Source organism: Triticum urartu, chromosome 2, assembly GCF_003073215.2.
Source record: "Triticum urartu cultivar G1812 chromosome 2, Tu2.1, whole genome shotgun sequence".
In the NCBI taxonomy this organism is placed as follows: Eukaryota; Viridiplantae; Streptophyta; class Magnoliopsida; order Poales; family Poaceae; genus Triticum; species Triticum urartu.
The window spans coordinates 309,627,117-309,641,092 of NC_053023.1; positions in this window are offsets into that span (position 1 = coordinate 309,627,117).

The following is a 13,976-nucleotide window of genomic DNA, read 5'->3' on the forward strand; positions in this document are numbered from 1 at the left end:
ATTTCTTGATCAACTTCTTGGAAGTGACCTCCTCTTCTACCACTAAATCCTCATCCTCAGAATCTGGGTTTCTGTTCCTCCTTGTCCTTGTTTCTGCCTTGGGCAGGTCGCTTGGGGTGCTTCTGCTTCCATCATCAGAAGTGCTGTTGGAAGGGCTAGTGCCCTCACTGAGATTCTGGTGCTCTTCTGACTTGTTCTGGCTATCACTCTGGTCTGACATCTCTAACACTAGAAACTGACCCTGTGAATGGATAGGTTGAGATGGAGTAGATAAGTATCACAAAGCACAACCATTTTGCAAAACAAATGAGTCAAAAACTTAGTTTCAGTTTTCTGCCGAAAGCATTTCGGAGCTACCGATATTACCAACTCGGTGACACCGAAGCAACTATGGAGTCTAAACATGCAAGATCGGTCAGACCGAGATGTAGTTCGGTGACTCTAAGTTGCTAGGGTTTCACAGAGAAACGATTTCGGTCACACTGATTAGTATGTTTCGGTCAGACCGAAAAATACTTGTGCTTTGGCCTGAGCCAAATCGGTGAGACCAAAATCCTAATATCGGTCGGTCCGAGATGAGTTCGGCGGAAACCTAAACCTAAATTTTTGCATCAAATCTAATCTAACAGAGTTTTGAAGTGGATAGAGTTGTCTCAATCGTGGCAAGAATATGGGCATTGATCTTTGTGCTAGGAATCGAAGTAAGGAATGCACAAAGAGATGAGTTCATACCCTAACTTGGTGATGAACCCGCTACAGCGACAACGACGGTGAAGATTTCCGTTGACGGCAGTGAAGACCAGTGGCAGGAGGTCACAGGTGATGAGGAGATGATCCGAAGACCTCGAGTAGGTAGAGCTGGATAGGCGCGGGCGAAGCGTTTGGAGGAATTTCCAAAATTTCAGCCCGTGAGTATATATATCCAGACTCTGTCGGTGTGACCGAGTGGAACAACTCGGTGGCACCGAGATGTAGAATCACAAGTGGTTGCTCCAATTCAGTGTGACCGAAGGGTTCAAATCAGTTGCACCGAGATTAAAACCTAGATCAACTTAATGATCTTGGTATGACCGAATGGGATGGATCAGTCTTTGGAAGTTAAGTTTTGGAAGTTTTGGAAGTTAAGTCCTTGACGGATCGATGACTCCGAGTGCTACTCACCCGGAGGGTCCGAATACGACTTGATCAAACTTTGTGACATAGCATGAATAGAGTTTGAGATGAGAAAAGCATAGATAGCTAGAGGGAGTTCTTAGGAATTCTTATCCATTCATTTGGCAAAAATAAAAGCCAAACAAACAACAATGAATGGATGTCCTCGAATAAAAAAAATATGTGATACGTCTCCAACATATCTATAATTTTTTATTGTTCAATGCTGTTATATTACCAATCATGGATGTTTTATAATCATTTTATATCATTTTTTTGTACTAACCTATTGACATAGTGCCAAGTGCTAGTTCATGTTTTTTGCATGTTTTTTACATCGCAGAAAATCAATACCAAACGAAGTCCAAATGCAACGAAACTTTACAGAGATTTTTTATGGACCAGAAGAGACCCAATGGGCCACGGCTGCGCCTGGCGGGTGCTTCGAGGAGAGCACAACCCACCAGGGCGCTCTAGGAGGCCCATGCGCGCCCTGGTGGGTTATGCCCACCTCGGGTGCCCCCGGATAGCCTCTTTGCTCTATAAATACCCCAATATTCCAGAAACCCTAGGAGAGTCAACGGAAATCAATTCCAGCCACCGCAGAGTCCAGAACCACAAAATCCAATCTAGACACCATCACGGAGGGGTTCACCACTTCCATTGGTGCGTCTCCGATGATGCGTGAGTAGTTCTTTGTAGACCTTCGAGTCCGTAGTTAGTAGCTAGATGGCTTCCTCTCTCTCGTTTGATTCTCAATACAATGGTCTCTTGGAGATCCATATGATGTAACTCTTTTTGTGGTGTGTTTGCTACGATCGGATGAACTTTGAGTTTATGATCAGATCTATCTTTTTATATCCATGAAAGTTATTTTAGTTTCTTTGATCTCTTATATGCATGATTGCTTAGAGCCTCGTATTTCTTCTCCGATATTTCGGTTTTGTTTGGCCAACTTGATCTATTTATCTTGCAATGGGAAGAGGTGCTTTGTAGTGCGTTCAATCTTACGGTGCTTGATCCCAGGGACATAAGGGGAACCAACACGTATGTATCGTTGCTACTAAGGATAAAACGATGGGTTCTATCTCTACATATATAGATCTTGTCTACATCATGTCATCTTTCTTATTGCATTACTCCGTTTCTCCATGAACTTCATACACTAGATGCATGCTGGATAGCGGTTGATGTGTGGAGTAATAATAGTAGATGCAGGAAGGAGTCGGTCTACTAATCTTGGACATGATGCCTATATAATGATCATTGCCTGGATATCGTCATGAGTATTTGAAGTTCTATCAATTTCCCAACAGTAGTTTGTTTACCCACCATTTTCTATTTTTCTCGAGAGAAGCCACTAGTGAAACCTACAGCCCCAGTGTCTTTTTCTCATATTATTTGCCTTCATGATCTATTTTATTTGCCTTTTATTTTTAGATCTACTAAACCAAAAATAAAAAATACATTGATGTAATTTATTCTATTTGGTGTCCGATCTATCAATATTTACAACTCTCTCACGTCTGTTTGCCAATTTCTGGCGCTGTTACCCGAAAGGGATTGACAACCCCTTTTACACATCGGGTTGTGAGTATTTGTTATTTGTGTGTAGGTGTTGTTTACGTTGTGTTGCTTGGTTCTCCTACTGGTTTGATAGCCTTGGTTTCATATGTGAGGGAAATACCTACCGCTGCTGTGCTGCATCATCCCTTCCTCTTTGGGGAAATACTGATGTAGCTTCAAGCCGCATCAAAAGGAATTTCTGGCGCTGTTGCCAGGGAGGATCTTCAACATATACCAAGTTCCTAATCACAAATATCATCTCCTTGCAATTTACATTATTCGCCATTTGCCTCTCGTTTTCTCTCACCCACTTAACAAAAATTTGCCATCTTATTCGCCCCTCCTTTTCATTCGCCGTTTTCTCGTCAGATCTATCTGTGTTCTTGCCCTCTAGTCATAATGGCTAGCGTGTCAACTCTTCCTTTGTTGCTAGATTTTGAAGTTCTTTACTTCAAGAAAAGACAAGGAGAAAATTTAAAAAATGCTTGGTATAGGCTTATGGAATCTTATCATATTTGCAATTTAAAGGGAGATGCTAAGATCTTGCTGCGTAATTTTTACATAGGATTGGCTTTGCATGATAGACAACTCCTAGATTTTGCCGCTAAAGGGAATTTTATTGAGCTTGATGCCAATTGCTGCCTATGAAATTTTAGAAGGAATTTTGGGTGTTCCACCTCAAAAGAAGGGGTTTTATTTTACCCAGAGGGAGTTCAAATGTTGGACAAACTTGGTGATTTTCATATACACATGGTTGAATTACAAAAATATAATGAACCCCTCAAACATCTCAATGGTAGTATCAATCGCATGAATACCTTGATTATCCTTTACAATAAGCGATTAGATATTTTGGATCTAATGATGGTTTCTTTTCCTGAAAATTTAGTGAAGTGCAAAGAGCCTCCCGGGTTTGAGAAAACCCTTGCCAAAGTATAGCTAAGGGCGTGAAACTATAGCGCTTGTTGGGAGGCAACCCAATGAATAAAATTTAATTTTGCTTTTTTGCTTCCTGTTTTTGAGTGTTAGCACAATTATGCTACTGTTATGATTGTGTTTTTATGTTTTAATTAGTGTTTGTGCCATGTAAAGCCTTTAGGATCTTGTTGGGTAATAGTTGTTTGATCTTGCTAAAAAAATAGAAACTTTTGCGCTCACGAAAATAATTCTCGTTTTTAACCAGAGAGCGATAAAATACCCATTACTTTTTTAGTAGATCAATACACAAATTGCTCAGGTCTTCCTAATTTTTCAGAGTTTTTGGAGTTACAGAAGTATTCAAAATACCCAGATTGCTACAGACTGTTCTGTTTTGACAGATTCTGTTTTCTTTGCATTGTGTGCTTGTTTTGATGGCTCTATGGTTTTTTTTGATGAGTTTTTCCAGAGAAAAGTTGGAATACAGTAGATATAATGTAAGAACAAAATATGAATTGCTTTACTACAACACTTATAGTAGTGATTTGTTTTCTTATACTAACGGACCTCACGAAGGCTTTTGTTGAGTTTTGTGTGATTGAAATTTTCAAGTTTTGGGTTATCTTATGATGGATGAAGGAATAGGGAGTAAGAAGAGCCTATGCTTGGGGATGCCCCAAAATCCCAAGCTATTATCCAAAAGGGAGCAAGCAACTAAGCTTGGGGATGCCCCCGAGTGGCATCCCCTCTTTCTTCTAACGACCATCGGTATTTTACTCAAAGCTATATTTTTATTCGTCACATACTATGTGTTTTGCTCGGAGTGTCTTGTATGATATGAGTCTTTGCTTCTTTTATTTTGTGTTTTATGTCTTGATTCCTTGCTGGACACACCTATTTGAGAGAGCCAAAATTATGTCATGACTTGTTAGAATTGCTCTCTATGCTTCACTTAAATTTTTATGAGCTATGGACTTGCTCTAGAGCTTCACTTATATCTTTTTGAGCACGGTGTGCTTTAGTATTTTTGAAGAAATGCTCTCTTGATTCACTTAGATTTATTTCAGAGTTAGTAAATTTTTAATAAATTCTCTCTTGCTTCACTTAAATTAATTTGAGAGAAATAAAATTTATGCTCATGATCTTCACTTATATTTGTTTGAGCTTCACAAAAGCAACACATGAAAATTAGTCCCAAAGTGATAGATATCCAAGATGGACATAATAAAAACTTTCATGAAGATCATTGGACAAAATAAACTTGATTCTTAGTAATAGTTTTGAGATATGATGATCTGATATGTGAGTTATGTTGATGAGAATTGTGCCTTAGTAAGAATATTGGTGTTAAGGTTCATGATTCCCTATGCAAGCACGAAGGTCAATAATTATGCAATGAAATTATATCCCAGTTGTGGTGCATTATTCGGTGAAATTATATCGAGCCATCACTTTAATTTGCTGACCCGCCAATTACTAATATACCTATAGTATTATGCATCCTTCAGAAATGAACCGGGGTTTGAAATAACAACCCGATCTATTCGGTGTGTTTATGACTCGATGACTCTTGGTCAATATGATAACTGGTCAGGTAGAAATAATTCTTGTAAAACAAAATATAGTATAAAAGAATAGATATGTAATTTGCAAAAAATAGATTGTGTAGTTATTAAGACGGCTTTCAAGGCACGACAAAAAAGACCGGCTTTCAAGGCTTGAGTCTTGCTTCAATGAAGCTAGCATTATAGCCCATGGGTTGCCCTAGCTTTCTGTAAGCTGGCTCTCACATAACTTAAGCCGACGTTTTAACCTTGACAAATTATTGATTGACTGTCAAGAGTACACTGGGTCACCTTGGCAGAGTAGAATCGAGCAGACAGGCAGGTTTAACCAAGATTCATAATGGTATATGTTGGGTCAAGAGGGATGTTAATAGCTAAACTCGATGAGTTGGAAGCCCCCAAGTGACCTATGATCAAAAAATAAACACTCATGCACAATATATGAGACGAAACGACAGAGACCCCGAGTTTCGAGGATGCAGGCTTTATTATATTGATCATAAAAATATATATACAGAAGTCCGCACATTGAGCAGGAGCAAGTGGCTCTAAGTATAACAAGGCCAAAGATGAGAAACTTTCCAAGGCCTATTGGTCACCTCCTCAGATGTATGTGATTTGCTATGCTCACGTATATCAATGAGATAGTATGACCCATTGTGAAGATTCTTGCTGATAAAGAAGAAACCTTCCCATGGAGGTGAAAGCTTATGCATACCTGTCTGTTCTTGTATCAGACGGAGCACTAAGTCACCCTCCTGGAAAGTACGACTGCGAACTCTATGGCTGTGATAGCGATGTAGGTCTTGTTGATAAATCGCAAATCATGCTGCAACAAAATCACGTTCCTCTTCTAGGGCATCCAAGGAGTCCTGATGAGCTTGCTCATTTTCTGCTTCGACATAGGTTGTAACTCTGGGGGAATCATGACAGATGTCGCTGGGTAACACGGCCTCAGCACCATAGACCATGAAGAAAGGCATATAGCCCGTTGATTTGTCAGTGGTAGTCTGTATACTCCAAAGGACTAAGGGAAGCTCCTCAACCCAACAACCTGGAGTGCGCTCGAGAGGAACCATGAGTGTTGGCTTGATGCCTCGTAGAATCTCTTTGTTAGCACGTTCTGCTTGGCCATTGGACTAAGGGTGCACCACCGAGGACACATCAAGCCGGATGTGTTCTTTTTGGCAGAATTGCTTCATAGATCCTTTAGACATATTAGTGCCATCATTAGTGATGATGATGTGTGGGTAACCGAGACGAAAAATCAGTTTTTCACAAACTTGACCACTGGTGCTGCATCACAATTGCTGATTGGCTCTTCTTCAACCCACTTGGTGAACTTATCAACAACGAATAAAAGGTGGGTCTTCTTGTCCTTGTATGGTTTAAATGGCCCAACAATATCAAGCCGCCAAACCACAAAAGGCCAAGTGATGGGGATCATCTGAAGCTCTTGATCCACCACATGAGCCTGACAAGCAAACTTTTGGCATCCATCACATTTGCGCATGATATCCTCAGCATCTGCGTGAGCCATGAGCTAGTAAAAACCGTGTCAAAAGGCCTTAGCCACTAGGGACCTTGAGCCGGCATGATGTCCACAGTCACCAGAGTGAATCTCATTGAGGATTTATCGCCCCTCTTCAGGGGAAACACAACGTTGGTAAACACCTGTGATGCTTCTCCTATGCAGCTCACCATTGACAATAGTCATAGACGTGGAGCGTCCGATGATCTGATGAGTAATGAGTTCGTCTTCAGGGAGCTCACCTCGAGTCAGATAAGCCGGATAAGGAACCGTCCAATCTGGTATAGCATGAAGAGCAGCCACCAACTGTGCTTCTGGGTATGAATAGTGAGATCTTCCTCTAAAGGCAGCTCGACAGAAGGATTATGGAGAACATCAAGGAATACATTGCGAGGGACCGACTTGTGGTGAGAGCCCAGTCATGACAAGGCATCAGCCGCCTCATTAAGCCGCCTATCTCTGTGATCAACCTAATAACCTTTAAAGTGTCTCGCAATGTTAGTCACCGCTTGCCAATAAGCCACCATAAGGGGTCCTTCGAGTCCCACTTTCCTGAAACTTGCTGAGCGACCAGATCAGAGTCACCCACGCACCTGACCCGACTGAGGTTCATCTCCTTAGCCATACAGAGACCGTGGAGAAGAGCTTCATACCCAACTTCATTATTAGTATAGGGAAACATGATCCTCAGAACATAACAAAATTTGTCACCTCATGGGGAAGATATGATGACTCCAGCCTATGAGCCTTCCAATTGTCTGGAACCAACAAAGTGGATCGTCCAATTGGTGTTGTCTGGCTTCTCCTCGGGGACTTGAAGTCCAGTCCAATCATTGATGAAATCCACCAATGCTTGAGATTTTATGGTCGTCCGAGGCACATACTTCAGATGGTGTGGTCCAAGCCCAATTGCTCACTTAGCAACCCGTCCTGTGGCCTCCCTATTTTCAATAATGTCTCCTAGAGGGGTTGAGCTGACCAGAGTTATGGGATGCTCCTGGAAGTAATGCTTCAGCTTGTGACTTGCCATGAAAAAACCAAACACCAGTTTCTGCCAATGTGGATATCTCTGCTTGGAATCGGTGAGAACGTCGTTGACATAATAGACTGACCTTTGGACAAGATACTCTTTCCCTGCCTCCTTTCACTCCATGAAAACTGCCACACTCACTGCTTTGTTATTAGCCGCAATGTACAGGAGCATATGCTCCTTGTCTATAGGAGCAGCCAGGACCGGTGGCTCGACTAATTGCTTTTTAAGCGCTTCGAAAGCCTTATCTGCAGCATCACTCTAGACAAAACTATCAGTCTTTTTCAACAACTAGTACAGTGGAATCACCTTCTTACCGAGGCGACTTATAAACTGACTCAAACTCGTGATCCGACCTGCCATACGCTGGCCGACTTAGCGAGTGAGATTACGGCTTTGATCTTGTCTGGGTTAGCCTCGATACCCCGTTCTGACACTAGGAAACCAAGCAATTTGCCTGCAGGAACACCAAAAACACACTTGGCCGGGTTGAGCTTCATCTTGTAAACTCGAAGATTGTTGAAAGTCTCCTTAAGGTCACCCAATAGTGTTTCCTTCTTCCAAGATTTGACCACAATATCATCTACATAAGCATGAACATTTCACCTAATCTTCTTGTGGAAACAATTCTGCACACATCGTTGATAAGTAGCCCCCGCGCTCTTAAGCCCAAAAGGCATAGAGACATAGCAGAAAACTCCAAAAGGCATGATAAAAGAAGTTTTCTCCTAGTCCTCAACGGCCATCTTGATCTTATTATAGCCGGAGTAAGTATCCAAGAAACATAAGCACTCACAACCAGCAGTAGAGTCAATGGTCTCGTCAATGCGGGGAAGGGAAAATGGGTCTTTGGGACAAGCCTTGTTAAGATCTGTGTAATAAACACACATGCACCAGGTGCCATTTTTCTTTAGAACAAGCACTAGATTTGCCAACCACTCAGGGTGAAAGACTTCAACAATGAACCCAGCAGCCAAAATGGGCCACTTCTTCACCAATAGCCTTGCGTCTCTCCTCGTTAAAACGACTAAGGTATTGTCTAAAAGGTTTAATCTTAGGATCCACATTAAGGTGGTGCTCAACATGCTCTCTCGGTACACCCGGCATGTCAAAAGTCTTCCATGCAAAGATGTCCCAATTCTCACAAATGAACTCAATGAGCCTGTAACGCCCCGGACACACCCGCCGGTGGTCGTTACTCCTGGAAGGATCTAGACTGGCCCCACGGATCAATACTAGTCTTTTCTACGCACTTTGTCCTCACTCGTGCGCACCCGGGAGCAACTTCCCGGTCGACTACCCATCCTGAAATTACTCCAAGATGAGCAAGCTTAACTTTGGAGTTCTTTCCGAATGGGCTCCTGTAAAAGAAGGAATTCCTTATTTATATGAGTAGTCTATCATCCCTAATAAACCAGGCTATCACATACACCCCCATTCAGAGGAACTGATGTCCACGTCGGGCCATAGGAACGTTCCCTCTTGGCACATACGTCTGTGCATCTAGTCTGGCACATGTGCCATGCCATGTGCCACGACGGGTCACCAACATCATGCACAAAATGACCGCACACCTGTCCGCAAACATCCGTGTAACCGCGAGGGTCTCTTTTTGACAAGGTTTGGGAAGATAACACGGTGGGGTTATGTTTGAACATAAGTAGTTCATGATCACTACTTGATCTTTACCAGATTGCGACCGTTTGCGTAGCTTCTCTCCTTCTTCTTGTATTTGTAAGTTAGCCACCATACAAATTCTTAGTCCTTGCTGCAAATCCACCAGATATCCATGCCTTACCTTTAAGCTTTGATAGTCTTGCTACCGCGGGTGTTGAGATTGCTGAGTCCCCGTGGCTCACAGATTACTACAAACATAGTTGCAGGTACCGATGAGACTGACGCAGGTGATGACACTGAGCTCCTGTGGGAGTTTGATGCAGAACATGGTCGTTACGATGTGACTTATCCGGCCGATTAGTAGAGGTCCTAGTCGCAGTATCCATGGGCCTAGTAGCAGGGTGGTTTTCCTTTTCTATCAAGTCCATAGTCAGACACTACTTTATGTATGGATGATTGTACATTGATCCTAATTTATGCTATTTGGGGCAAGTGATGCCTGGATTCTCATACTCTTTCTATTCACTCAGGTTGTATGAATTTGTGTATCACCTTCCTATGCGTCTGAAATGCAATTGTGCCCCAATCATGAATTCATCACATGATTAGGATAGAACTGCATCTTGGGCGTTACAAGTTGGTATAAGAGCTTGTAATTGTGCTCTGATACCAACTTATAATGGAAAAAATTCAATTGTGCTCTGATCTTGTTTGTTAAGGATTGCATTTCTATCATCCAAGATCAGAGCACAATTGCATTTCCATTACAAGTTGCTATCAGAGCATAATTACGAGCTCTGATACCAACTTGTAACGCCCAAGATGTAGTTCTATCCCAATCATATGATGAATTCATGATTGGGGCACAATTGCATTTTGGATGCGTAGCAAGGTGATACACAAATTCATACAACCTGAGTGAATAGAAAGAGTACGAGAATCCAGGCATCACTTGCCCCAAATAGCATAAATAAGGATCAATGTACAATCATCCATACATAAAGTAGTGTCCGACTATGGACTAGATAGAAAAGGAAAACTACCCTGCTACTAGGCCCATGGATACTCCGACTAGGACCTCTACCGATCGGCTGGATAAGTCACACAGTAATGACCACGTTCTGCATCAAACTCCCATAGGAGCTCAGTGTCATCACCTGCGTTAGTCTCATCGGTACCTGCAACTGTGTGTGTAGTAATCTGTGAGCCACGGGGACTCAGCAACCTCAACACCCTCGGTAGCAAGACTACCAAAGCTTAAAGGTAAGGTATGGATATATGGTGGAGTTGCAGCAAGCACTAAGCATTTGTATGGTGGCTAACATATGAATACAAAAACAAGGTGAGAAGCTACACAAACGGTCGCAATCTAGTAAAGATCAAGAAGTGATCCTGAACTACTTACGTTCAAACATAACCCCACCGTATTCTCTTCCCGAACCTCGTCGAAAAGAGACCATCACGGCTACGCACGCGGTTGGTGTGTTTTAAAGAGATTAGCTTCAAGTTCACTACAACCGGATATTAAAAACTCCCATCTGCCACATAACCGTGGGCACGGCTCTCGAAAGTTTAAACCCTGCAGGGGTGTCCCAACTTAGCCCATGACAAGCTCTCACGATCAATGAAGGAAAAACTCCTCCCAGAACAACCCGATCAAGCTCGGAATCCCGGTCCACAAGACATTTCGACAATGGTAAAAAAACTAGCAAGACCTCCCGATGTGCCGACGCCCCGATAGGAGCCACACGTATCTCGTCTTAGGCCATGACGGATGAGCGACGTGTACATGTGCCAAAATAACCTCCCTGGGGCGGCCCCGCACATTGCTCTAGTTTGGACCAACACTCATGAGGAGCATTGGCACGGGGGTTGATTAAGAATCCTCGGGTTAATTACTCCCTATGCAAATTTTAGTTGTTATTAGGCAAATGGTAAAACCAAAGTTGGGCCTTGTTGGAAGAGTTTTATTCAAAGCGAACGGTCAAGGGGGGCCCATAAACCCCAACCGTGTAAGGAACGCAAATTCAAGGAACATAACACCGGTATGACGTAAACTAAGGCGACAAGAGTGGAACAAAACACCGAGCAAAAGGCCAAGCCTTCCACCCTTTGCCAAACGAGTTGGGGGAGGTGGCGGAGGGTTCGACTGCTCTCCATCGTTACGGCCCGGGCTCAAATGAGTTGGGGGAGCCATCCTGAAGAAGATGACATCCATTAGAACCACCATAGAAATGATAGATAAGCTGAATCAAAGGCTGGATATTTTATAGTCTTCACAATTAACATCCGAATAGGGATTGAACGAATGCAATCCAAAGTTAATATGATACGACCATCTGAATGAGAAGCCACTAGAAGGAGGTTGAAGAATAAAACAACAAGGTACAACTAGAACAAATACATGGTAAAGATTCCCCAATCTCATACAAAATATCTGTCGGAAAGATAACTTAGAGCTACTTGAATTCCCACCTATTAACTCCCAAAGCTTTCTGGTTATGTAATCCGGTGTTGGGGGATATAGGAAGGCACAATATATCACACAACTAACAAGCCCTACGCTCCAACTGTATCCATCCTTCAACACATAACCAAGAAACCTTCGGAAATTGTGTACCTCAGACCTTTGAAAACATCCAATATACTAGCTATGGCAATACATTCGATCGCTCTCCCCAGTACTAGGTGTCGTCAAACTACTCTCACCACAAAGAGTATAGAAGTGTTTTTTATGTCGGTGTCCTCTGGTATTCCAGAACTAAAACGATAAACACTGTGATGAAAACACCTTGGAGCTCAACTCCCCGGGACACTGCCACAACCCCTAAATGTCAAGAGGCACCAAGACAGAATCCCCGTCACAATGATATCAGAACGGTTCCACAATACCCGCGTGATCCTAAAAAAATTTGAGTGAAAAAGGGTAGAAGAGTGAGGAAAACACCTATGCCACGAGACCTTACCAGAGCGACGAAGGGGATAAGGAGTAAAAAGAATTCCTACTCTCCGATATGAGTAAGACTCAAAACAGTTTTCTTCTAGACTCGTCAGCGGTTCGATCAAGCAAAGGCACCTATAGTCGGTATGGCTCTGAATACCAACTTGTAACGCCCTGGACACACCCGCCGATGGTCGTTACTCCTGGCGGGATCTAGACTGGCCCCGCAGATCAATACTAGTCTTTTTTGTGCACTTTGTCCTCACTCGTGCGCACCCGAGAGCAACTTCCCAGTCAGTCACCCATCCTGAAATTACTCCAAGCTAAGCACGCTTAACTTTGGAGTTCTTTCCGAATGGGCTCACGGAAAATAAGGAATTCCTTATTGATATGAGTAGTCTATCATACCTAATAAGCCAGGCTATCACAGAGCCGCTTTCCTATTTGGAATCCATGCCAGTCCCAATAGTGAACTGCTGGGATGAGTCTCCAGGGGTGAAGTCAACCTGTTTCATGTCTTTGGCCGACTTAAACTTGAGCAGGGGGTCAAACTCTGTGGTGGGTTTCTTCAAGGGAGTCATGTCGGCTGGGTTAACATTGGCTATATAAAACTTTAGCCCCTATACTTCACAGGTCGACTCAACATAAGCTGCGTCCCCCTCATCACACTCGCATGCGATTTTCCTTGAGGTTACCGATAATGTTGAAGACGAAAGAGGGGATGCCTCCCGGGGCATCCCCAAGCTGAGTTGCTTGGATCTTCATTGAATATTACCTTGAGGGTGCCTTGGGCATCCACAAGCTTAGGTCTTGTCACTCCTTATTCTCCTCATATCGATATCTCACCCAAAACTTGAAAACTTCAATCACACAGAACTTAACGGAACTTTCTGAGATAGGTTAGTATGAGAAAGACAAATAATCCACTTTGGTACTGTCAAAGACAAGATTCACAATTGTTCTCACACAATTCCTACTGTAGCATATCATTTCTACAATTTATATAGATCAATATAAGCCATAGAAACTAGGAAACAAGCAAACTATGCATTGAAAACAGAATCTGTCAAAACCAGAACAGTCTGTAATGATTTGGACAACAACCATACTTCTGCTACTCCAAAAATTCTGAAAAATTCAGACAACCTGGGAAATTTCTATATGAATCTTGTGCAAAAATTATTGTACTGGGCGCAAAAGTTTCTGTTTTTCAGCAAGATCAAATAAACTATCACCATAGACAATCCCAAAGATCTTACTTGGCACTTCATTAAAAAAACTATAAAACATGATTACTACAATAGCCTAATCATGTTAACACACAAAATAGTAGGGGTTAATGTTGCGTTGTCTCCCAACAAGCGCTTTTCTTTAAAGCCTTTTAGCTAGGCATGATGAGTTCAATAATGCTCGCATAAAGGATACAAATTGAAACACAAAGAAAGCATCATGAAGCATATTACTAGCACATTTAAGCCTAACCCACTTCCTATGCATAGGTATTTTGTGAGAAAACAATTTATGGGAACAAGAATCAACTAGCATAGGGAGGCAAAACAAGCATAACTTCAATATTTTCAACACATAGAGAGGAAACTTGATATTATTGAGATATGTAGAAGCATATGTTCCTCTCTCATAATAATTTTCAATAGC